This window comes from Apium graveolens, chromosome 2 (assembly GCF_009905375.1).
Source record: "Apium graveolens cultivar Ventura chromosome 2, ASM990537v1, whole genome shotgun sequence".
Classification (NCBI taxonomy): Eukaryota; Viridiplantae; Streptophyta; class Magnoliopsida; order Apiales; family Apiaceae; genus Apium; species Apium graveolens.
This window is the reverse complement of record NC_133648.1, coordinates 143,999,934-144,027,129: the sequence shown is the minus strand read 5'-3', so window position 1 is coordinate 144,027,129 and position 27,196 is coordinate 143,999,934. Positions and strand designations below refer to the sequence as shown.

General features: G+C 30.8%; 1 pseudogene; it reads left to right on the top strand.

Moving 5' to 3' along the window:
• Positions 1-19,085: 19,085 nt before the first annotated feature.
• Positions 19,086-22,211, top strand: LOC141707900 (GDSL esterase/lipase At4g10955-like; annotated as a pseudogene).
• Positions 22,212-27,196: the final 4,985 nt, after the last annotated feature.

The following is a 27,196-nucleotide window of genomic DNA, read 5'->3' as shown; positions in this document are numbered from 1 at the left end:
TGTTGTCTTAGGTTTTATTGGGGATAGGATGACAGAAGATCGAAATACTGAATATTTTGCCAGATTTTGTCAGCTTATTTATAAGTTCTGTTGTAATCAGCCCCAAAATTTTGGTGATTTAATTCCATCCTTCAGAATTGCTAAAAGAGCTTTCACTGACTTATTATCTACTGATAATAAGAAGGCTGTGTTAAGACCCCTCTTAATACCTTTATCTGTCAAACAAGCCTTAATCACCTATGACCCTGTTAAGTACACTGCACTTTTTCCTGATGTTCAACCATCAGAACCTCATCCCTCAACACCTACTGTGAAGCCTTCATCTTCTAAATCTAAGAAGACAAAGACTGTTCCTAAAACACTTCGAAAGAAAAGGAAGATTGCCTTGAGAGATGAATCTGATACTGAGGACCAGATTCCTTCTTCAGAACCTGTTGTAAGTGAAGCTGAGAAAGAGACTTCTCAGAAGGATTCTGGAATTGGGGGATCTAGGCTTCTCAAAAGGCTTAGAAGAATGACAGTTCCTGAAACTCCCAAGGAATCCAAATCAACAAAGAGATACAAGAAATAGAGGGCAAAAAGGCCAGTGTCAGATGATGAAGAGGAAGCAGCTAAGGAAGGGGATCAGGAATCTCTGATCTCACAAGACAAAGAATTTGCTACAGTCACTTCTTCTCCATTAACTCCATCTAAGGAAGTTGTTTCTGATAAGGCTAACACACCATCTGTGTCTCCTGTTGATCCAGGCACAAGTGCTGATATTAATGTTCAAAACTTGGTTGTGCCTGAAGTAATTCTCTTAGAAGCTCCAACAGCAACTAATCCTTCAACAACACCTGTTACTGATGCTGTTCAAACTCCAGAGTTATTTACAACACTTTCTCTGCATCAAGATGCTGATGATCAGACTTTAGGTGAGCATCAGGATATGGCTGTTGATCAGAACTTAGAACCAGATCAGCAATTAGAGGATGCTGAAGCCCCCATTGCTACACACACTGTTGTCTTATCAGAAGATACTGATTCTTTAAGTTCTGATGCTGCAAATGCTGGAGATACTGGTGATGCTGTTCCAACTACAGATGCTGATGCAGCAGGTCCTTCAGGACATGCTCCTCAACAAACTATTCTTAAGTCTGAACTTATTAAGAAGTTTGTTACCCGAGAAGCACCAGTGCCTTGGAGTGAAACTCCTGCAGGACGGGAGTGGACTAAGGAATGGAACTCAGTTTCATGTGTTCCAATTGATATTCATCTTGCTGAGCACTTGACTAAAGCTGATAAAATGTTAAATTCTGATGATTTCAAAACCCAGCTTAGAGTCACTGCATTGAGTACTAAACATCTACAAGGTCTTCATTCAACTACTCGTGCAGAGCTACACAAGATTCAGGAAGAATTTATTAAGCAAGGAGAAGTTTGGAAAATTGATAAGAAAAAGTTCTTCCAACCTACCTTTGACAGGATTGCTTCTATTGAGAAGACTCAAGATCATCAACAAGCTCAGATTGGTGATATTCTAAAAAATCAAGCTTCTCAGCAATCACAACTTAATGAAATTCAATCTTCAGTGGAATTGCTTGTCTCTCTTCTATTACCTGCTGATGTCAAAAAGGGGGAGAAAGTACTTAAGTCCAAATGCAAGACTGACAAGACACTGAAAGGGAAGGATGATGGAAAAGATGATCGAGGAAGCTCTGGAATGGGTAGAGGTCATAGTCAAGGTAGAGGATTTACATCAAGACAAGCTGAAATCACAAGTCACAGGACAAGTTCTGATACTGGGAAAAGAATAAGTTCTGCTACTGGTAAAAGGATAAGTTCTGATGAACTTTTAGATCTTGATGAGGAAATGTCAAGACAGTTATTTCTTCAGGAAAATCCAGGAATGGACTTGGAGAGTTTAATGGAAGAAGAAGCCAGACTTAAATCAGAGAAAGTTGCATCTAAATCTGAAGCTTCTGGTAAAAAGCCACTTCCAAAACTCAAAGGCATTGTGATCAAAGAAAGGACACATACTGAAGCAACATTGGCTAAATCACAACCGCAGATAGATCCAAGATCCAAGGGTAAAGAAAAGGTTGGTGAACCTATCAAGGTTTATGTGCCTCCTGAGAATGAAAAAATTACTGATGAAAAGGATGATCTTGCTCTAACTTCAAGAAAAGTTCTTAAAACAACCTCTGACATGGCTCAAGTTGTTCAGAGTCAAGAAATTGTAAGTTCTGATATTCAGAAGAAGCATGTAACCTCTGACATAGCTCAAGTTAACTTGATATCAGAAGATAGACCAAAGACACTCATACCAGGATTTACTAAAGCAAAACAGACTCAACCTTTGAAGACTACTGCAAGTCGTTTTGAAGCTAGAGTAGTTACTGGAAAGGAAGCAAGAGATAAAACTGGATTGGGAAGTGCTAATGAAAGAAGAATACATAACACTACTAATGATCCAACTTCCTTGAGTGAACCAGGTATTGGAGCAACTCCTGAGAGATTGAATCAACTAGAATCTGTACATATGGTTTACCATACCTACTTGAAAGAATACATCTTGTTGTATTTCATGACAGATGGTAGGGTTTATCATATAAGATAAAATGCCATTCCATTGAAGTATTTTGAAGAATTGGAGCATATACTATTCTTACTTCAAGTGGATGACAGATTGACAGGGACTGCTGTAAACTATTTGAAGGATCAGATTCAGAGACAGAAAAGGCTTTATTATGTTAAGTCTGACAGCACATACGTTCCAAAGTACAGAGATCACGAGGGTGATATAGTTGAAATGAAGCCTAATTCTGCTCAAATTATAACTACCTTTCTAGGGTACAGGGCTGTGGAATTCAATCTTGAGTCTGATAAAGCTTATTTGATCAGACTGGATCAGGATATAAGAAAAGCAAAGATCAATGATCTCAGAGCTGCAATCTTTCAAATTGGTGAAGATACTGCAGAGCTTAAAGATGCCAAAAGGAGAATGATTGATGAACTTAGATATGCTGAGAGATGTTTGTTGAAGAACTATCTCAGAACAACTCCTGACATCAGAGAGATCAGATAATGAAGCCAAGTCAAAGATCTACAACTGCTTAAATTATGATATTTGTACAGACTGAAGTTGTTATCAGAAGTTAAATATTGGTAAAGCTTTAAGGACTGTAAGTTGTAGTTATCTAGTCTAATTCTCATGCATTTGTACTTAATGTTTTTGACATCATCAAATATCTGTTAAACTTGTATATTATGCTAATTTACAAGTTGGGGGAGATTGTTAGATATATTTGATAATGTCATGACTAATATGATTTATGTTTAGATTTCAGATCTTACTTAACAGGACAAATCAGTACTTAACCATTAATCAGTACTTATACTGGAAGTCAGGACTTAAGGATATCAGTACTTATATTATCAGGAGATAATCATCAGAAGTTAGATATCAAAACTTAAGTGCTGAAGGACGTTTAGATAAGGACAGTAGCTGATTAAAGGAAAGAAGATCGAGATAAACATAAGAAGAGATATGCATGAAGAAGGAGTTCCGTGAAGAATGGAATATTTGGAAGAAAAGATATCTGATTGATATATTTTACGAAGCAGAATTATATTCCAAATCAATTAGCGATTATCTTGTAACTGTGTAGTATATAAACACAGACATAGGGTTTACACTATAAGTATTATTATATTCAAGAAGATTATTCATTGTAACCCTAGCAGCTCTCGTGATATTTGTTCATCACTGAGAGGTAACAGTTCCATAATGTAACAGAGTTTATTGTTTCAATAAAGTTTGTTTTCTGTTACTTAAGATATTAAAGTTCGATTTGATTGTATTATACACTGTATTCACCCCCTCTACAGTGTGTGTGACCTAACAGGCTTGTCCCGGAAAAAGCAGGAATCCACAATTTTCTAATTGCATATATATCTTTCAACCATATATGGTCACTCAATCCAAATTCATTCAACACAGAATTCCATCCTTGCTCAAATTTGGCTATTGTCAAATGTGATGACCACATAAATTTGTTTAGTTTGTCCATAAATCTAGATTCAGCACAAAATACAGGTCCAGCCTATAAAAAAAAAGAAAAAGTGAAAGTCAGAATACAGAGTACAAATAACAAATGATAGGAAATTAAGAATCACAAAAACAAGAATTGAAAATTAATGACTATCAAAAAAGAAATAAAACTATACACATATTCTTTTAAAAAAAAAATAACACAAAATATAACAAGCATAATATACTGATGATAAATGCAAGAAAGAAAAGAAATAAAAATAATAGATCAAATGTAGGGAGCACTTAATATAATTTTATTAAGATGACAAAATTTAAATTGTAGAGGTTCACGAGCATGCAAACTAAACATGAATGGTCAGTTAATTGCAACTTTTAATAGAAGCAGAATATACCTTGGCCAGAAACTTCTGCATTATATGACACATACAGAATCGATGAACAGAATTAGGAAATATTTTAGAAATTGCAACTTTCATGGCAGGGCACTGATCATTGATTATGCACTTTGGTGGAAGAGGAAAAACTTTAAGTAACATCTCACAGGACCACGTAAAATCACTCTCATTCTCACTATTAAGCAAAGCAGAGGTAAAAGTACAACTCTTCCAATGATTGTTGATGCCAATGAATAGCACAAAAACCATGCCATACATGAATTACAAATAAAAAACAACAATAAGTTAAAAAGGACTCTTTATCTCAAATGAACAGGAATGAAAAAAACGCTAACGTACATAACTTAAACAATTTTTAAAATAATTAAAAAAATTATTTAAATAAACTTCTAAACATAATCGCATCCTAGTTAGATTAGTTCATAAAGCACAGTAGATTAGAAACAATGAATAGATTTGCAACGTAATCAGTTTAAATAATAAGATACAAAAAAATATGTCCATAGTTATAGAATTGCACAATATATCATAAGACATTATTAGCATATATCAATACACTTCATACAAAAAGATATATGTAATTTAAAAATACAAACATGAATGTAATGACATAAAAAATTAACAGTTAAAAATTAAATTGGATAACTTACTTATTGGTACGATAAGTAGCATCAAAAGATACAACATCTCCAAAAACTTAATAATTTTTTCGACCACGAATATCAGCCCAAAATAGACGAGTTAAGTGACCATTTGAATCTGTCTGAAACTCGTAAAAAAAACCTCCATCTGAAGTTTCATGCTTGTTCTTGAACTTCTGAAGTAGCATATCTGCATCATGTTTTCCAATAAACAACTTGATATCTCTCATCCAGTTTTGAAAATCCACAGCAGTAGGACCAACATCAGAATATAAGCCAAATAAAGACTTGTACATGGTATGAGCCCTAAAAGCCCCCATATTTGATTTTACAGCATTTAAGAGAAAGTGGCGTTGAAAAGCAGTCATAGTTCGATTAGCATGAAGAAACTCTTTTCCCGATTCAGAAGCTAACGGATGATTATGACCCTCTATAAAGCCGGATATAACATATTTATCAGGGCTATCAGGACCAATGTACTTCAGAATATTTTTGGCAGCACAACCACATTTTTTTGTGACTGTGTTCCTCCGCCGAATTTCCATACCAACAGAACTAGATGAATGGGATGTTTCTATCTTAGAATCAGAATGCTTTGACATAACAGTTTCATGAGTGCCTTCCTTCTGACAAACAAGATACTTTGTCATAATAATCCCATTCCTCACTTTATGTGATGATTTGCGAACATTAAAACCGTCCTCCCTTCCATATTCAGTGTAGAAATCAAAACATGAATCAATATTTTTAAAACGCTGACCGGCATAAGGTTTGACTTTAATGTCAGCAACTTTAGGATTCCAAACTTGAGTAGTCCTATTAAAAGATTCATCAAACCCTTCTATCAACTCTTTAAGCATTTCATGACAAGCAGGATCAAAAACGTCTTCAACCTTATCATCATTTTTAACATTTGTAATATTTCCTACATGACAAAAGGAAAACATAACATAACAATAAATGTCAAAAAAAATAAGGATAAAAAAAAACAGTCCTGCACGTATAAAAAAATTTATTTTTCATTTTATATATTTTAATTCACTGCTTTATTAATAAAAAAAAAATCTCCCTAATTATCGTTCCGACTGTATCAGGGTATAAAAAAGAAGAGATTTCTACCAAGGTATGATGAGTTTACTTATATATTTCAGATCTCCGCGTGTATATCATGAGTTATTAATAGCTCTATATTATTGTGTGACCATATATACGAATTTATTTTTATCTTATCAATAAATTGAAGATCTTTTTATGTATTGAAAAGCTTTTTAGATATGCAGGTGTGTCTTGTGAAGTTGTGTATTAATATAGTTCCATGTGTAAGTATGTATGTTTTCTGGGTTACATAATAAGTTAATCCAGTTTCATTTTGTTTTTAATTAAAATTATTCATTTGATGGAGTTTATGATAGGTATATACTAATTAAGATTTTTTTGTTTTGTAGCCTGTAGCTATGAATAATTAGGATTATTTATGTGTAATATTTATACTAACTAAGATTTTGTATTGTCTATTCATGTTATATCCCAACTCACTTAATAGGAACTTGCGATAAATGATTGATTAAGTATTAAATCTTGCTAAAGTTGTCAACTATTTTCTAAATTTCTAAAATCTATACACATTAGCTTCATGATAAAAAGACTATAAATATAAAAATGGTAAAATGATCTCTTTATGTTCTGTTTGTGATTACATGTATTGCTTTTTCATGTAGAATTGAAATTTAGACTTCTTTTCAGCTGCATTTGGAAAAGTTGGTGTAAGGGATCTTGCTCCAGCTTAAGATGGTAAACTAAAAATAAAGGATGTTACTGGATTGTCAATTCTGCAGGTCTCTCCCTCAAACCCACACAATTTCATGAATTATATTGAAGTTTATTTATAATCAGAATAGGTGTATAAGACTGAATCGCAGATAATATTTGTAATACTTCAAAATAATTAATCATTAATGTTATTATTTCAAATAATTTGTCCACGTGTCATTGATTGTGAATGCAACATTTGGCAGTAAATGTGATTTGCTAGAATTCACAATATGTAAGTACAATTCTTATATAGTTTGCAAATACTGACTTATATTTTTCTGTTCGGAACTGAAATATAAAATTATATCAGGCCTCATATGCTTGACTCAGCAAATGTTATCATTTCGAATCCGACCTTTCTTAATTCACCTTTTTGAAACATCACCATGTATATTGCAGGTAATTGTAATGTTTAACTATTGTTGGAAAAACTTTAGAGAAAAAAGACACCTACATTTTTTTTGCAGAGAACTTGTACTGCTATATTTTTTTTTGTTATTTCTTTTCTTCTTCTAAAACTCAAGGTAAACTAGCCATTATATAGGCTTTACAAACATATTAAAACTAACTATTACTAAAACTAACCACTACTAATTAATGGGTAAATTACATGTCCATAATTTACTCCATAACTCCACTACCCCACTACTAAACAATTCTAAAATAATATTTTTCTCTAATAATTAATCTATTGCTAAATATCTAATAATTAAATAAATAAATAATTAATAACTAAATTTAAGATTATTCCAACATTCACCCCCATAATCTTAAATTTACGAAGCACTTTCTCTTCGCCTGTGATGCACTTCTCACCACCATCAATTTTGATGCACTATCTCATCAAAAACACTTTGGAGCACTTTCTCTCCAAAAACACTTTGGAGCACTTTCTCTCCACAACTCTAAAGGAGTGGTTCTCCCTCGATCAATTGTGTCATCCTTTCTTCATCATTCTTCTGAAATCTACAATTCTTTGCCAGATGCCCATATTTTTTGCATTTGTAGCATTGTGGCTTTCCTTTGTACCAGCAGTCTTTTTCGTCATGTCCCATCTTATGACAATGGTTGCATTGAACTTTGTTACCTGTGCCTTTTGAGGATGAAACTTTAGCTAATAGCAGTCCCTCATTTTTTCCTCCAATTTCTTCCTCCCTCATTGATCTCCTTTGGTCCACGGCGTGAAGTGAATTGATCAATTCTGAAACAGTTAATTTCGAAAGATCTTTAGTATCTTCAAGTGAGGAAATTTTAGTTTCATACCTCTCAGGAAGAGTCACTAAAAGTTTGTCCACTACTCTTTGACTTGAGAAATCTCCACCAAGTAGTTTGATTTGGTTAACAATGGACATCAACCTACTCCCATATTCCTTGACGCCTTCATTATTTTTCATTCTCATCATCTCAAACTCTCTCTTGAGGTTCAGAATTTGCATCAGTTTGGTTTGTTGATTGCCTTCAAATTCTTCCTTAATTTTTGTCCATGCTTCTTTAGGAGTATCACAACTCATAATAGTTGTAAAGATCTCTTCCGACACAGCCGAATGTAGACATGAAAGTGCCTTTGCTTCTCTAGCCACTTCTTCATCACGTTTTTTTATTTGGGCTACTGTTGGATTTTGTGGAAGAAGGGTTGGCTCAACATCACTCTCGATTGCTTCCCACAAACTCATAGCTTTCAAATATGATTTCATTTTGATAGCCCATGAATTATAATGATCTCTTTTGAATAATGGAATAGAGACGGAGAAATTGTTTGATGCCATGGAAAATATTAAGGATAATATATATATATATATATATGTATATGTGTATTTTTATAAAAGTTTTATAAGCCCCGGATCATATGGCTCTGATACCAATGTTGGAAAAACTTTAGAGAAAAAAGACACCTACATTTTTTTTGCAGAGAACTTGTACTGCTATATTTTTTTTTGTTATTTCTTTTCTTCTTCTAAAACTCAAGGTAAACTAGCCATTATATAGGTTTTACAAACATATTAAAACTAACTATTACTAAAACTAACCACTACTAATTAATGGGTAAATTACATGTCCATAATTTACTCCATAACTCCACTACCCCACTACTAAACAATTCTAAAATAATATTTTTCTCTAATAATTAATCTATTGCTAAATATCTAATAATTAAATAAACAAATAATTAATAACTAAATTTAAGATTATTCCAACAACTATTTCGTACGCTCATGTCACCAGTCTGTTCTGAATTGAGGTATTCTGTGTGTTAGGTAAATATTATTACAGAATACTCATGTTCATCATTAACTTTATGTTAACTCCCTACCCTTTTAAATATTTCTTATTTTGGTTGTATCCTTATCTTAGATATTTTATTTTACCAACAGGTTATATGGCTATCACATGTATGATTTGTTTCCAGAAATGATTTGGTTCTTATAACTAGACAGTGCATGAAGAGGCTCAATTATTATTTTTTTTGTTGAGCAACACCAGTAGATCGGAATCTAATTAAATGCTGATTTTCTTATAACTGAAGTGCTGGATTTGAATCCACCGGAGATTATAAGTGGCTTAGATTTTAGTATTGATACAGGTGCATTTGCACTAGGATGAGGTGCATTTAAATTCATAGTTTCATAGAAGCAAAATGAGTAATTGTTTTCAAAGTTGGTAAAGATGATAAAGAAGTGTTCTTAGAAGTGTTTTTTCGGTTGGTTTAGAAAAACTACCAAAGACCCTTTTGATACAAGTGACAATGTCATACTTTCATATCCTATATTTTTCAATTGTTTGCATTGCAATGCAATCCAGCTACTTCTTATACATTTTGTCCCATTATATATAGACAAAAGTTATATATATATATATATATATATTGATAACAAAATCAAGGAAAAAGTAAATACTCAACTGAATTTCTTTACACATTTATATTTTCCGTAATTCTTAATACAAAAAACTTCTAATTTCAAAAAACTCTTAATCATATAACGAAAAAAACTATTTTTTATTATTACATAGTGTGACATTTAGCTACAAAATAATAGAATTTTATATAGGCTCATCAATTTTAAACATTAATAATTTAAAGTATTTTAGTTTGTACTATTTTTTTCGATTTAAGTAGCTAGTATATTATGATAAATATCTTTTAACAAAATATGATGTGTGTAAATACATTTATCCATATATTACAAACATTATTACAATTTTTTTAATATTTTTAAATCTAATAACTTTTAGTTAATTATTATTTATATTTTGATATAATTTAATTTATCCACATAATTATACACATAAGAGAATCAGTGGTAAGTCGTTTTGAATAATTAAGCACATGCAGTCCTTCCGGCTTTTATTTTTACAAGACCATTAATTAATATTCAATTAAAAAATAGTATCACTAAAATTCGAGATTTTTCATAAATATTCAAGTTTATTATTTCCTTCGTGTTTTTTATTTTGATGGTGAAATTAACAACTGAATTTAAAGTTTATTAAATATCTTTAAAAAATTATATCATTTAAAGTTACAACAAATCAATTTTATTTATATAAGTTTTAGATTTTTAAAATAACAAATAAATAAGTTCAAATCTAGGTAAAAAAGATTTAAATTTGATCAAGATAACTAAAAAATGACACGAGGGAATATTATTTTTAGGAAATATTTGACCATAGTAAAATGAAATCTAATATACATTATTTTTTGGCACGCTTTTCAATATTTCTTTAAAATAAAATTCCATAATATTTTTTAATTTTTTTTCTGAACAAAAAAAAATTATGTTTAAATTTTTATTCAAAAAAATTAACAAAAAAATTATAAAATTATACTTTATAAAAGCAAAACTAGACAGAGGGAGTATCTATTGCAGTTTAGACCTGCAGTGAAAAAAATTACTCCCTCAGTCCCAAAATGATGCTCTTATATTGACTTTCGGTACTGTTCACGGTAAGTGATTGACTACTAATTTACGTCTAATTTATAATATCAAACATAGTCATGAGTGATCTCGTTGGATTCGTATTTATCAATACTTTAATACAGTGAAATTTTTATATTTAATACTAATACGAATTTAAAGATATTAACGATCAAAAGTATGTATTGGCAAACGTGTCTAAAACGTTTTTAGGGATGGAGGGAGTAGCAGGAAAGATTAACAGTGTAGTACATTGAGGGGCATGGGTAGTACTACCTACTAGCGCATGCGTATAGATACACAGATATGTTACTCCCTCCATCCCTAAAAATATTTCTTATTTGTGTTGAACACGTTTACTAATGCACACTTTTGATTGTTAATATTTTTAAATTCGTATTATTATTAAATATAAAAATTTCACTGTATTAAAGTACAGATAAATACGAATCCAACGGAATCACTCATGACTATGTTTGATATTATAGATTAGACGTAAATTAGTAGTCAATCGTTTACCATAAACAGTACCAAAAGTCAAATTAGGAAACGTTTAATGGGACGGAGGGAGTACTATTTACTACTAACACGTGGTAATGTCCTTTTAAAAAATGTAAATGTAGCGTCTCCGGTCTCCAAGACAACTCTCTCCCACGAATGAGTAAATACATGACTTTTCAAGTAACCCCAAGTTTTGACTATAAATTGCTTGATATTGTAAACAAACTAAGAATATCTCCGACCCATTCTCATTTCTTAACTATATCCTAAGTGCATAACAAATTTTAGTTAATGGTCTTGATTTTTCCTGTCCCAAGATACAATATGTTAACTAAATTTTTAGATAAGTCTAAAATGATCCTCCAAATTTATTAATTGGAAAGCCATTATCTATAATTGACACATGCCAATTAAAAATATTAAAATAATATTCTATTTATAGATCTTATGGTGTAAAATCATTTACATGATCTTAAAATTTAAAAACTAATATTTTATTATTACTATTTTTAAAGAATAGCTAAGTATTATAGATAATAACATTGAAGCAAAATACCCTTTTATCATCTAAATTTAGCTAACTATTATTTTATATTATTTTAACTAACCAAAATGACTCCTGGAGATGCTCTTAGTAATACTACACCTCCAAAAAGAAGATGACCTCCTCCTCTACACAGGTTACACCATCTGTTTATTTTTTCAATATTCTTTTGTTGTTATTGATATATATCCCAATTGTTATCGTTTCTGGGAGAGTGTCCGGCACGTATTTTAAGATGAATAAAAAGTATAGTTCTATAACTTTTTTTAAAAAATTTCTTTTTCTGAATAAAAATAGAATGTTTAAACTTTTATTCAGAAAAATAAAATTTTTAAAAAAAGTTAAAGAACTGTACTTTCTCTTCATCTTAAAATGCGTGCCGGACACTCTCCCAGAAATGATAACAATTGGGAGGGACGGAGGGAGTAGTTCATATATAAATATATTAATATTTTGCAATTAATATTCATGTTTTCTTACATGTATTAGGTCCCTTATTTAGAGTCAATTTAAGTATTTAACCTTTCTTTAAAGATTATCTCATACAAATAATTGAGCTTTGTGAAACAGGCCCATGTGAGGATATCGAGAAATTTCTGACCAACCTGATTGTGAAAATTACCAAAATGATGTTGCAATGCTAAAGGTGTCACCAAAACTTACCAATACTTCTCCATTAATTTCAACAAGCATCAGCAGTTCTCGCTTCCTCTGTCTTGAAGAAAAGGAATGTGAGAAACGAGATCAAATAAACCATCAAATAAGGATTGATGGATGATTTTTATTATCAATGGTAGTTGTGAATCTGTTTTAAATATAATATTATTATGTCAGTTGTTCTATATAACTAGAATGATTCCTTGCATGTAATATCTTCAAGTTCTTTGTTATCAAACTCTATGACCTTTTAATTATTGGCCTTTAGGTTTATACGAAGTATACGTTGTTTGCATCAAACACTATTTTGGTTGCAAACTCATTGTTCTCAACTATAAACATTTTATAAATCCATTACAACTTTACTCTACTAATTTGTTTAACCTTAATGTACTGCTTTAATTTGTTTAAAATCACATACAGTAATGTACTATATCACTACTGACTCATAGCATTTTCATAATGCAATGATATTTCACGTTCATATACATATTTTGTTACGACTATTTTTTATTTGATGTATGTTCAACACTATCGAAAAAATACGAATCAGTTTTACAAAAGAAAATAACTTTATTCACTTTTTATATGAAATTTAAGAAAGCAATTCCATAACAGAAAACATATTTATATTTTGTAAACATTATAATCTACTAAGCTAAAATCATTATTCTTATATAAAACTTACAACAATAAAACTCCAACATATTTAATTGATACATACAACTATAAAATTTAACCATGATCAGAATGACTAATTTGCGTGGTATGAATACATCTATATATTTTATGAGTTTAGGGATATTGATTAACGTCTTATTTACTATATTGCGGATATATCAATGAAAAATGTGCAAATAAGCCCATACTAGCTTTATAAATATAAATGTCATATATAGAGGACATAATAAAAAAAAGTTAACCTAAAATTACATTTATCCAATGTTTTTTCACGATTATGCATTAGGGATATGAAGATTAAGTTCAAATATAATTGTAAAAAAATTTCATGCAAATTCAAGTAGTATATCATTGATTTTTTAATAAAAAAATTTCTTATGTACTTATAGATTGAACGATTATTTGTTGTTATAAAATGACCGCTTAAAATAAAAAAAATCATTGGATGATTTGCACACTTACTTATTTATACATGATATTTATATCCATATGATTGGGTTTTAATTTAATATATAAATATTTTGAATTTGAGCCTCACTTCCCAATTACATATTTCAATTTCCTGCACTTAAAACTTTTACAAAAACAATTATTGCATGATAAGCATTACCATGTGTTTGTACATTTTTAACTGATTACCGGCTAAATTTAAGCATGCATCAGGCAAAAATAAAAAAGTGAATAATGTATTACCCTCTTTTCATGAACATCGAACATACATACCTAAGTGCCCATTTGGGAATATTAAATAATTTGTTACTTAAAATAAATAAGTTTTATATAAGTAATAATTACATATATTTATAAATTATAATAGTATTTGGATGAATTTACATATAAATCAATAAAAAATAAGATAAATTTAAATGTATAATAATTAAATTCAATTATTTTAATTCATGAGTTTTGAATTACAAACACATTTAAAAGCAGATACTTTAGAATTTAAATTAATAAAAAAGTTAAAAAAATCAAAATAGGTTAGAAAAGATTATATTGTTACTAACTTATATATGTTATAAGTTAAACTTATAAACCAACAAACTCTCAAATAAATTTTTACGGGATTATAAGTGATAAGCCACTAATAAGTCGGCAAACTCTCAAATAAATTCTTATGAGTTTATAGGTGATAAACCACTTATAAGTGAGGACCAAAGAGATTAGTATCCTCTAACTTTTAATTGAAGTCCACCATCACAGAAATAAATACATTATTCGTTTCGGTAAAATGCTTACTAAATTTACCACATGGTTATCTCTGAAGAGCGAAAAAATCATGATTATTCATGACGAGAGACAACAACTCTTACACTTCATTGATGTAATAAAAGAAGTTCAATTATAAATTTTATTCGTATTATTATTATTTTTCTATAGAGTTGTACGATTCATGCATTTATGAGTTTATGAGTGAGAAGTTATGTGATGGCTTTGAAGAAAATCTTAAAGAGAGTCAAGTTTATATATTATCTAATTTCAAAGTTTATAATTATAATATTGACAAGACAAATATGGCAGTAACGAGAATCATATTTACTTTCACAACCAAACAAGGTTTGAGAGAGTAATGGAGGATGATGTGTCACTGATCAAATCATACGCTTTTGACTTATTTGCTCTGTCAGATGTTCCTAAGTTTTTAAATGATAACGTTTCTAGAAATCATATAGACCCTTCTACTACGAGATTTATTTCTAGAAAGAAGTACCTGCCTAAGTCATATATGAAATTTATTTTAACAGATAGATGGTATTAAAAAATTAAACTCTGTTCACATTTTAGATAGCAAGACTATTGAAATCAATTACATTATTCGTTTTTATTTAGATGTGATACCAAACCTAAAATTTTAGAAATAAAGTCAATGTTACCTTCATTAATCATATTGGCCAAAGATTCCAAGAGATGTTTAACAAATCTTGGATGGACAATTAATTGTCATTATAGTTCAGAAGGACGAAAGTTAACAAATTTTTAATCATGTAATTTGAAATTAACTGTTAAAATTAGATCAATGAGATTCATGTTTCATAATTTTCAAATTATTTAGGTAGAGGAGAAATACATCGTAGTGTTCTTATGTTAGAGAATAAACTATAAGAACCAAATTAAAATTTATAAGATTATAGACAAGTTGGTAGTTGATTACTCTACTATTAATGGCCACATTAAATTTGTAATATTTTACCCAAAAAATGTACTATTACTCATTATTATTGAGTTATAGATGATCACATCTTTTGGTTTTATTATCAAGGTGCAGACAACACTTACGTTTATTATAAGTGATAAGCCAATTATAAGTGAGTGACCAAAGAGATAATTGTATCCTCCAACTTTTAATTGAAGTCCCCCATCACAGAAATAAACAAATTCTTCATTTCGGTAAAATGCATACTAAGTTTACCACATGGTTATGTCTGAAGAGCGAGAAAATCATGATTATTCATGACCAGAGACAACAACTTTTACACTTCATTGATGTAATAAAATGAGTTCAACTATAGGTTTTATTCCTAATATTATTTTTCTACGATTCATGCATTTATGAGTTTATGAGTGAGAAGTTATGTGATGGCTTTGGAGAAAATCTTAAAGAGAGTCATGTTTATATTAGTTAATTTCAAAGTTTATAATTATAATGGTGATGAGATAAACATGGCACGGACGAGAATCATATTTACTTTCATAACAAACAAGGTGTGAGAGAGTAACAAAGGATGTGTCACTTATCAAACCATACGCTTTTGACTTATTTGCTCTGTCAGATGTTCCTAAGTTTTTAAATGATAACATTTCTTAATTTTTAAGGCATATTTATTCTTGTATATAATTAAACGTTTACATTTTAATCAATTTGCCTCAATATTCATCTAATTTGGTATCTTATTAAAATTATTAGATGTTATTAAAATGTAGACCCTTCTACTACGAGATTTGTTTCTAGAAAGGAGTACCCGACTAAGTCATATATGAAATTTATTTTAACAGATAGACGGTATTAAAAAATAATTACTCTGTTCACATTTTATATAGAAGGTCTATTGAAATCAATTACATTATTCATTTTTATATAGTTGTGACTAACAAACCTAAAATTTTAGAAATAAAGTCAATGTTACCTTCATTAATGATATTGGCCAAAGATTTCAAGAGTTGTTTAACAAATCTTGGATGGACAAGTAATTGTCATTATAGTTCAAAAGGACGAAAGTTCACAAATTTGTAATCCTGTAATTTGAAAATAACTGTTAAAATTAGATCATTGATATTCATGTTTCATAATTTTCAAATTATTTAGCTAGAGGAGAAATACATCGTAGTATTCTTATGTTAGAGAATAAACTGTAAGAACCAAATTAAAATATATAAGACTATATATATTATTAAGTTGGCAACTGATTACTCTACTATTAATGGTCACATTAAATTTGTAATATTTTACCCAAAAAATGTACAGTTACTCACTATTATTGAGTTATCGATGGTCGGCTATTTTGATTTTATTATCAAGGTGTAGACAACGCTTACATTTGCAACTGTATTATAATTAAACTCATGACGAAGGATTTCTATTGCAACCTCATCGCACAATGCAACATCATGTGTTATTCGGTGTTGAGAGGAGTATTTAATTTCAATGGCATATGTATTATATATTTGCATGCAAAATTTTTCAGATCCATCATATTGCAAAATGACCAAATAGTATGGCTTTACTCAATAATAATCCATCATACCATCCAATTCTTGAGTACTTTTACCATCGTTTTCGAGTTTTTCAAGTCAGATATGAAACTTATCAACATTCAGCAACGCGTTCTCAGACAGTAAATGACTTTTGTAAAAAGAAAAAACTTGTGATAGTACCTGCATCCATAATTAGGAAAGATAACTGAGTTTATGCATAATTATTTATTATAATAATTGATATTATTTTATTACAAACTAACCTGCAGTTCTCAACATTTGTAATTGAAACCAATGTCGGTGCACACAAAACTTATATAAAATCTTCTAAATACATTTTATTTTCTTTAAATTCATTTTCTACATTTTTTTTACTTACAAGGTCTCCACTTTTTGGTAAATTACTTTCAGTGTTAATGACAGAGAAAGTAAACAGTTACAAAGAATATAAATATAATAAAATTGATATTAATTGGACAAATTTTAAACCAATAATTGTTACAAGGAAACTGTATACCCTTTACAATACTATCAACATTCCTGGGACTTAAAACATCAAGTTATTCCCTTAATATGTTTTGTGGCAGTGTTATGATTTGCCAAATTTATTAGTTTTGCCTAAATAATTGAACTTTTCTAAAATCTTATTGAACAACCAATTTCTTAATATACGATGTACATATGTAATGTCTTGGGACATCAAATTTATTTTTAAACACTTAGAAGTATAATTACAGTGGATTATAAAATTTTACATTGTGACAATTCAATGTTTTTCGAAAACTCAATTTTATATTTTCAACGCCATAGCACAGCGGGCACAATGACTAGTTGCATATATTTATGCCAATCAAGTGTTCCAAAAATTTCTCTAATAGCCTGCATGTGTGATACCTATCAGTTACTTTTTAGCAAGATGAATAGGAAACATTATCATGCTGCCTGCTCCCAATTTTTGCCACACCAAAGTTAGGGAGTCTATATGTCAAAACTAAGAACATAGTACACGACACTGAAAGGACAAGGTTATGATCCTACTAATTTTCTTCTTGATCTACGAACATGTATCATATTTAATGAGGGCTATATGCACTTGAATACAGAGAAAATACGAAGCTCATTAACACTATTGGCAGGGGATGACACTACAAAATGCCTCCTTCAAGCAACAAGCAGTTCAATACTATCTAAAAATGTATCAGTTTTGTTATTTTGTGTAACTGAAGAAATATTCTACAATACTATCCGAACATGGATCAACGTAAACATTTATACATACTCAGGACATCAGAAGTGAAACACATGGAAAACTCTTATATATTAATCTTCAAAATCATAGAATCAACTAACGACTTTTGTAAAGTTTATCAACATTTCCTTTTTAATTTTAAGTATAGAATATAATTAAAATTAAAAATATCAATTTAAGAACTTATAACACAGACAAAACTATATATTTGAATGAATAATGATTTGATTCTATTAAAGACTACAATATTTTATCTAATGCTACTATAGAACCTTAAATCATCTTAATCAATAAAAAATCATTTTATAGTGATAGGTAGTATAAAAAAACTCACAAACCAGATCATTTCATGTTGAATCTACCATAAAAGGATTAATTTGTATAACAAATTAGAATCAGGCCTAATACAAATCAAAATTAAGCAAACCTTACAACAAATCTATAGGATAAACTCAACATTTGAGCAATTATAAACGAAACGAAATTCATCTGAAAATTATAAATTAGAATGATATTTCACTGAAACTACTTTCAACTAATATGAAAAAAGATTAAATATGATAGATTAAAAAATAACCTGATGAAGAATGATTTTCTACTATAGAATCAAGTTGAGTTTGATTCGAAGAAGACTCCGTATACACCGATAGAATTAGAAAGAGAAGACAAATACGACTGAAACGTCAAATAAAGATCGTCGGGAAGCTATCAACGGAACAATGACGTGTATGTAACTGTTCTAAAAGTACAAGATTCAAATTGATTCGAAGAACAAGTAATTTTTCCTGATTAAATCGAAGAAATTTAATAATATGAAATAAGAGATATCACGGCAAAGAAGTAACAGAAATTTAATGAGAATGCTCGTCGGAAAGTTTAACGAATTATGAATGGCAGGGAGAGTTGCGTGTAATTGCGTGTAACGAAAAGTGTCCAACTGTCGGTCAGTTTTTTGTCCTAAAGCTTTTATATTTAATCAAAAACAAATCTGGACCATTAATAATCCTCGGAATCAGTTGAACAACAGGATGCAAATCGTACACAAAACATGCACGTACAAATTTCATCCCTAATATCTTTTCTTCCCTCACCCTCACGCAACAAAACATGTGCATATACAAACACGCTAGGAATTGCCAAGAAGAACAATGCAAAGGAGATGGTGACAGATAAGACGGTGCTGGTTTCGAAAGAGAATAAAAATTCAGCAGCAGAAGAAACAGAGGCTACAGATAGATGTGCTGTTTCTAACGAAAATTGTGATAATAGTAATCATCCGTACGCGTTTCATGTATCAGGACCCCGTAAAGTTTCTTCTCTTAATTGGAGAGATCTCTCTAACTCTAGTTGGTATGGTTTTACTCTAATCACTTTGTCCTGTGTATTTGATGTTGTTTAGACTTGTATTTTGATATCTTGTTTGTTTACCTCTTAAACTATTATTACATGTGTTTTGCCAAGGGAGTATTGGTTTTTGTTAAATGTTGGATATATATATATATACATTATCTTAAATAATTACAACAAAGATTAGATGTGTCTCAGCAGAGACTCTACTTTTGAGTGAGATATACTAGATATGTTTGATTGGAATTTAATTTTGTCACTAGTTCAGCTTTAAATCGGTGTTTAGTTTCTTAAGGACTAATGATTCGTTTTGATGAGTAGAATGGAATGCAAAATTGTAAATGAAATCACGGAGGAGAAAAGCATGTAAAAGGGTAGTTTGGGGAAAAACGTATATATATGGTCCAGCTACTTGAGGTTCTTCTAGGTTCTAATTTTTGAAGTCTTTAATAAAGAGCCTAGTTCATTCATGTAAAATAGAGCTCCTATCTCCTATCCCTTCTTAGAATTTCAACTGTGACCTTTTCATTGGGGGGGGGGGACTGGATACAACTTAAGTACTATTTTATCCAGGAATATCTCAAACTACAGTAAGGTTTTATACATAAACTTTTAATTGTTCTGTTTGGTAATTAAATCTTTTCAAAAAAATTCTACTAATAGTATAGGGTGACTTTTCCTTTGTCCTGCCCCCATTGACTTCTCTTCTGGCCATACAGGATTCAGATTTTGTATAATGTCAATGAAAGAATCTTTACAGTGGCCTCTTGCTTCACTTATGATGTGATAGGTGACAAATTAAGAAATATATCCTGTGAGCATAAGATTTTTTTTTTAAGTCTATGGCAGGATCTATATAATTTGGAGATTCTTGTATTGTATTTATCTTACTCGTCTGTTATTATACAACTAACTAACGGTCTGAAGGTAATTTAACAAACTATTTACGTTGACACTTAGTTTTCTGACAAATAATATCGTAGGAACCAACTTTCAGGTCTATGAGGATGAATGTGCGTAGAGGTAGCGCTAAAGTCTTGTGAGTTTGTTGCTTGATAATTATTTACAATCTAGGTGGTCATTGTCTTGCTGCAGTAAAAGAAGTTAGGTATAACTTATCTATAAGTCTCCAGAGGTTTGTCTGATCTAGGAGAAACCCCTCGAAAAGAAAGGTCTCAGCTTATTGTCATTCTTCCTTCATAAGCAACTTGAGCTTCTGTGTCCCTTCACAGAATGCACGGTCACTGCTCACCAGCTTCCAGCTATAGTGTAACAATATTTGTCTCTGTTTTTTATTGTTTCAGTGGATTCTAAATCCATACTCCTAACAGAGAGATGCTTATATATGATAGTGAATTAGTTAAACTGGCATACAGTATGCCGCATAATGTAGCTTGGGATTGTGGAGTCGTATATATCATCCATGCGTTGTTAAATGAAGAGAGTTATATATAGGTGGCTACACTTCTTGTACGCCTTTATGAACATAGATACAAAGTACAATTTATCAACTTTTTTCTAGAGTACAAAAGGTCTGTGACTTAATCTTTTCATGCTACATTAATGAATTTTTTCAGGAAGAATGAGGATTACAGGTGAACAGTCATTGCATGTTTCGTACAAGCTGTGTACCTGCTCGAACTTGACAGGCAAGAAAACAAGACAGAAGGAAATGCTCTTTCCCCAAAGTGGTGGATACCTTTGAAGTACAAGCTGTCAGAAACTTTATTTGACAACCGAGATGGCTCCATATATGGTGCTATACTAGAATGGGATCCAACTGCTGCTTTAGCAGACTACATCCTCATGAGACCCACCGGTGCTCCTAGGGCTGTGTTAGTACTAAGAGGTACATTACTTAGAAGACCGACATTTAGACGCGATATAGAAGATGACCTTCGTTTTGTAGCTTGGGAGAGTTTAGAAGGGTCTGTAAGATTCAAAGGAGCACTAATGACACTGAAAGCGATTTCAGATATGTATGGAGGTAGCAATGTATGTGTTGCAGGCCACTCTTTAGGAGCTGGATTTGCCCTTCAAGTGGGAAAAACGTTAGCTAAAGACGGTATCTTTGTGGACACTCACTTGTTTAATCCACCTTCTGTCTCACTAGGATTAAGTTAAAAGAAATTTAGAGAGAAAGCTGGTTTTTTCTTGGAAGTGGCTCAAATCAATGCTTTCTTATAGTAATGAAACTCCAGCTAGCAGTGAAGTCAGGGCATATGCAAGTACTTCTAATATTGGATGGGTACCTCACTTGTATGTGAACGAAAGTGACTATATCTGCTGCTATTATAGTGATCCTGCTGGAGCAGAAGAGAATGACAATGAGAATGCTAGTTTGGAAAACAGGCAAGCTGCTGCAGCAAAGCTTTTTGTGTTGTCAAAGGGAAGGCAAAAATTTCAAGAGGCACATGGGTTGAAGCAATGGTGGTCTGATGATTTGGAACTTCAGTTGGCTTTATGTAATAGCAAGCTCATAAGTACGCAGCTGCAGTCCTTGTATACTCAAACTCAAGCTAATCGGCAGCTTTTATACAAGAATATATGGTATTTTCCCAAATTTTTGATAACAAGATAGATACTAGTTCTTAGAATGTTAGCTGATACATTATAGGCCCAGGACAAGCTATACATTTTGTGGTTACAGATAACTGAAGCTGGAACTTGTTTATATTACATACCTGATACCACTTCTGATACTATAAAACAATATGCTTTTTTGAATGATATCTGTTTTTTGCTTATTAAGTTTTACGGATAATGATTGCAATTTACTGCTATATTAGCATTATAGGTTGACATTTTAACAGCACTTGGAAGTTGGAAGGGTGAGTGCTTCAGTATTTTTTAACAAACCATGAAGAATGAATACTAAACTCTCACCTTTAATCATATTCAAATAATCCAACTGTGTCTGTTTCATAGGTTTATTATGTATATTTACTGCTTGTTTTCTGTAACTCTTTGTGACTTGAATTTAAAATTGTGTGTAACTGTAATTTGCAATAATTTAATCAATTTGTAAAACAGACAACTACACAGAAACAAAATTAACAGTGGATTATATATTTTGTACATGAATATAGAGAGATGTGACCAGTTCTCATATCTGAACTCGACATTAACAAATGCGGCTATGTTGACAATGGAAAAGATAAAAGGATCACTTTTGATTATTCTGCTACTGCATTTTAACTTTTAAGTGTTTTGGTAAATTTTCAATTTCAATGTACCAATCTGAACTTTTTTTCAGTCACATATTCATGCTGTGTATATGTAATAGGGTCACATTTTTCTTGATAAAAATCTTTGCATATAAGATTTTAATCCTATTTTTAACGCGGTGAAGACTGAAAATCAAAATTAAACTAAAGTAATACATGAGGAACAAATGTGCAGGAATTAGATGAAGGATGGTAAATATATTTAAAGTTCTTGATTGCACGACAGAGATATGATCCAAGTTGAGGAGGTACAAAGATGAATGAATCTATATTAAGTTAAGATGACGCATATATCACATACCAAACATACATTGCTCAGACTCATGAATCATAATAGCATCTATATACAATTGTTAATGATAACCGAACTAAGGCTAGCCATTTCCACAGCTAGCAGCTATACATGTCGGTGGGAGATGTTTGGTCCAGCTTAGGTAGAGTAGTTTCTCAGAGAAATTATTAACTATGTTTGTCTGAATAAGCTGAATCAAATACCATAATAGTTGAGATAAGTTTCCTTGATATATACACAGCATCTTACATCTTATGAACCTGAATACAAACACACATTCATGCACGTTGATAAACTATCGAGCAATACTGCTATCACAACATTTCTGAAACATGATCATAAGTATACTCACCAACCTCTGCTGGCATTATAGGAGCCTCATGGTAGTAAACAAAAGGATTTTCCATCTCCGAAATCCATGAATAATCCACCACGTCCCCATATTGTAGAAGACTCATGTCTTCGTAGCTCCCAAATGAAGAAGAATGAAATTGATCAAATACTATGTCATTACTCAGAATTTCAGTGGACCTAATTAATTCTTCTGAAGTATCCCATGTATCAGACGTCGTTAAAGGAATATCAATAATATCAGAACATGAACGTTCAAAAGACCGCTCAGGACTACTTTCTTGTAAACCATAGTAACAATCCTGATCTACAAAATTATTACTTTGCATAAGCTGGACTTGATCATCGGCTAGTTGCGATGTCATGGAGGATATTGATGATTGTGACGAAATTATCAGTGGAGGAGAAACAGAAATTTCATTTCCAGTAAGCTCCTGAACAAGAGATTTGAAGTTTGAAAGGTTAGTAATATAGACCCTAGGTTTCAATACCTCAACCAAATGGTTAAGATTCTCCTTTTCGTGACTAATTGCACTATTGCTACAAGTACTGCTCTTTCTTTGCACAATACTCATTTTCTTCCCCATATATATATTTTTAATGTAGACAAAAAAGGATAGAAGATCTGACACAGAAGAGAAATATTGGAAGAAGAAGTCTTATTGATTTAGTCAATAATTTTGAGACATCTACTTGTTTTCTTCTTGAGGGTAACGAAGGATCTATTTATATATAATATAGCTAGTATGCATATGCAGTATGCAAGTAATAAGTAGGGCAAGGAAGGTGGTGGTAGGTTTAAATTTTCACAAGCTAGCAGTTAGAAGCATAATAAAAAGATGCTGAAACTTGATATTGATGTTCTATATCTTTATTTTCCACTAAATTTTAATTTCTGATTATTAGTCTTTGCCCTTGACAACTGAATTCTGATCACTAGAAGCAATAAATATATATATAATTTTCGGGTCACTATTCACAAGTTATTATCGCATGCATATATAAACGTAGAGCACAGTTTTCTGCGAATAATTGTTACCTCCTATTTTAAACTACTTAGGCTGTGTTCACATTGATGGAATGAAATGAGGCGAGAATGGAATGAAATTTGAACTCTTATTTGGCTGAGTTTAATGAAAATGTTTAAAATTTTCATTCCTTCTTCCATTACATTCCAAAGTATTTGAATTAGAATTCTAACCCACATATTTTGGAAGGAATTCTCATTCCATTTCTGCATCAATTTTCTTACCTTAGACTATCTCATATTCATCATAATTTCACTCATATATACTTTTTTCTTCGTACAATTTGTATATAATTTTTCATTCTATTCCTTTCTCATTCCATTCCCCCAAGTGAACACAACCTTATTATCATCTTTGAAGAAATATAACACCTTTTTCCGACCCTGAATTCAAGGGGTCAGTCAATCCCTTTTTTGTTAATTTATTATATACACATATATTAGGAGTCGAACTCTTAATTAGTCACTGCATCAAATTTTTGTTGACAGATGGGTGACTTTTACTGCACTTACAGCAAAGCTTTAAGGATTTCATTTTAAACTTATTGCGAGCGATAAATAAACAACAACAATGATTTGATATGGAGCAGAACGTGTAATGTGTATTATTTAAGTTGAAGAAAGTAGTGTGAGTTATGTAGTTGGATTTTAATGTACACACTTATTAGCCAACAGGGGGCAATACTTTGTCTAGTTCCCAGGCTTCCAATTTCTTCCAGGATTGTAATGCTTTGTTTGCTTCCATGCTTTACAGTTTTCTTCCATGAGTGCAATGCTTTGTCTACTTCCCAGCCTTCCGATTTGCTTTCATTTTCTTTTTCTACAGGCAGGAAAGAGACAGACACTTGGCTCCAAATTAATTTGTTTAGTCAATTATTAATACAATATCTTAAAATTTAATTATGAGTAGCATTCCTTGATTCTTCATAGCTAATATAATGCATGTTTGGCAGCACAGAATTTGAGCTTAAATGGCCTCAATGCTCATTTCCAATTTTACAGGACCGTTTGGGCAATTAAAGTGAATGCTCATTTCTCATCATAAATGGTCAAATTCAGAAATTGGGTATCAGGTACATTCTCCGTTTCATATACCCGTCAAGCTCTCTGGTCCTGTTTTCATGTAATATTTTTATAAATTTTTATTTTTATTTATATTTCGGAATATATACAAAAATAGCTTTAAAAAAATTTTGACCCAAATTTTAATTTAAAATAATCAAAATTTTAAGATATATTATATAATTTTTACATTATGCATATGTTTTAAAACTTTCTCTTTTTCATTATTTTATTTAATTTCAAAAAAAGTTATAACTTGTAAATTACTACATCCGTCCTCTCATTATTTTACATTTTTTTCACGGTTCGGCACGCATCTTAAGACGTATGTAAAGTATAATTCTATAACTTATTTTAATTTTTTTCTCAATAAAAATTTAAATATTAATTTTTTATTCAGAATAAAATTTTTTGAAAAAATTTAAAAATTTAGAAGGACAGAGATGTTGGGTTTCGAGCACATAAACGCAACGGAAATAATAATTAAAAACGTAAAAAATCAGAATTTTCGAAACTCACCGCAAGATCCATGCGAAAAACATATATTTAATTCGTAGATCGGATTATTTACCTTAAGAAGCTTTACCAATTGGTTGACTAATGGAGATCCAAAACTTGTTCAATCACCACGCATCCCGCTCTCGCGATCTACGCTCTATCGGTATCCACGCGAATGCTTGAACTCAATGATTGACTGTGTACTAGCACAAACTCGTTTCTTCTTACTCTCTCCATCTTCTCCTTTGGTGGCTAGAGATTTAGTAAAAAAAAATATTTTTTTGCAAAATCAGCCACACAAGAGATATTATATATATATATATATATATATATATATTATATAGAGAGTTGAAAAATGAATTATAACTCTTAACTAATTAGGAGTTATTATTAATTCGAAATTCCTATTTGTATTATAATTAAGTCTCACTTAATTATTTAACAAATAAATTTCATAATTAATATTAGTAAATTCGAATATCAATATTTATCTAATTAATTAAGTCATACTTAATTAATATTATAAATAATTCGAATTATTTTAATATAATTTAAATTCAATTTAAATTAAATAATCTTTCAAGCATTCTTAGTGTGTGACCCTATAGGTTATTATTACGTTGACAACGAATTTTAAATCTAATTTAAAATCGTAAACAATGAGCGGCATCTAGTAATACATCATTGTTATCCAAGTAATAATAACTGAAGATTAAACCTTTTGTGAATAATGTACAATGTAATATAATCATTTTAACCAAATATTATAGATTAAACTGGAGGCATGTAATGTGTAATTCTCATCATAGTTTAATCCAAGTTTCTTTGATCAACGAGTAAACTATCATATCAAATCAACATTTGAGTGTGGTCACGCATTTCATAGTCTAGCTCACACAAGAGGCCAATAATATCACTCCTAAAATAGGAGGGTTAAATCTCATCTAAATCATTCATATTTCTCATACGATTCATAATATACCCAATGTCCACTTTTATCATTACCCGGTCAATGATAACTTTTAATGGAATAAATGTATATTAATTCTCGTATAGAAATATAATGACTTCAGGTCTAAGGACCATTACATCATTATCACTGTGAGAATCACTTATTATACAACAGACATGTAAAATCTCACGTTGGGTATGTCCAATACATATACATCTGCATGTGTTTTTCACTTTAGTATCATCATCCTATGATTAATGAAATGTGATCATCAGTCAACAAATACATCAGTCTTAATGCATTATTATTGTCCCTTA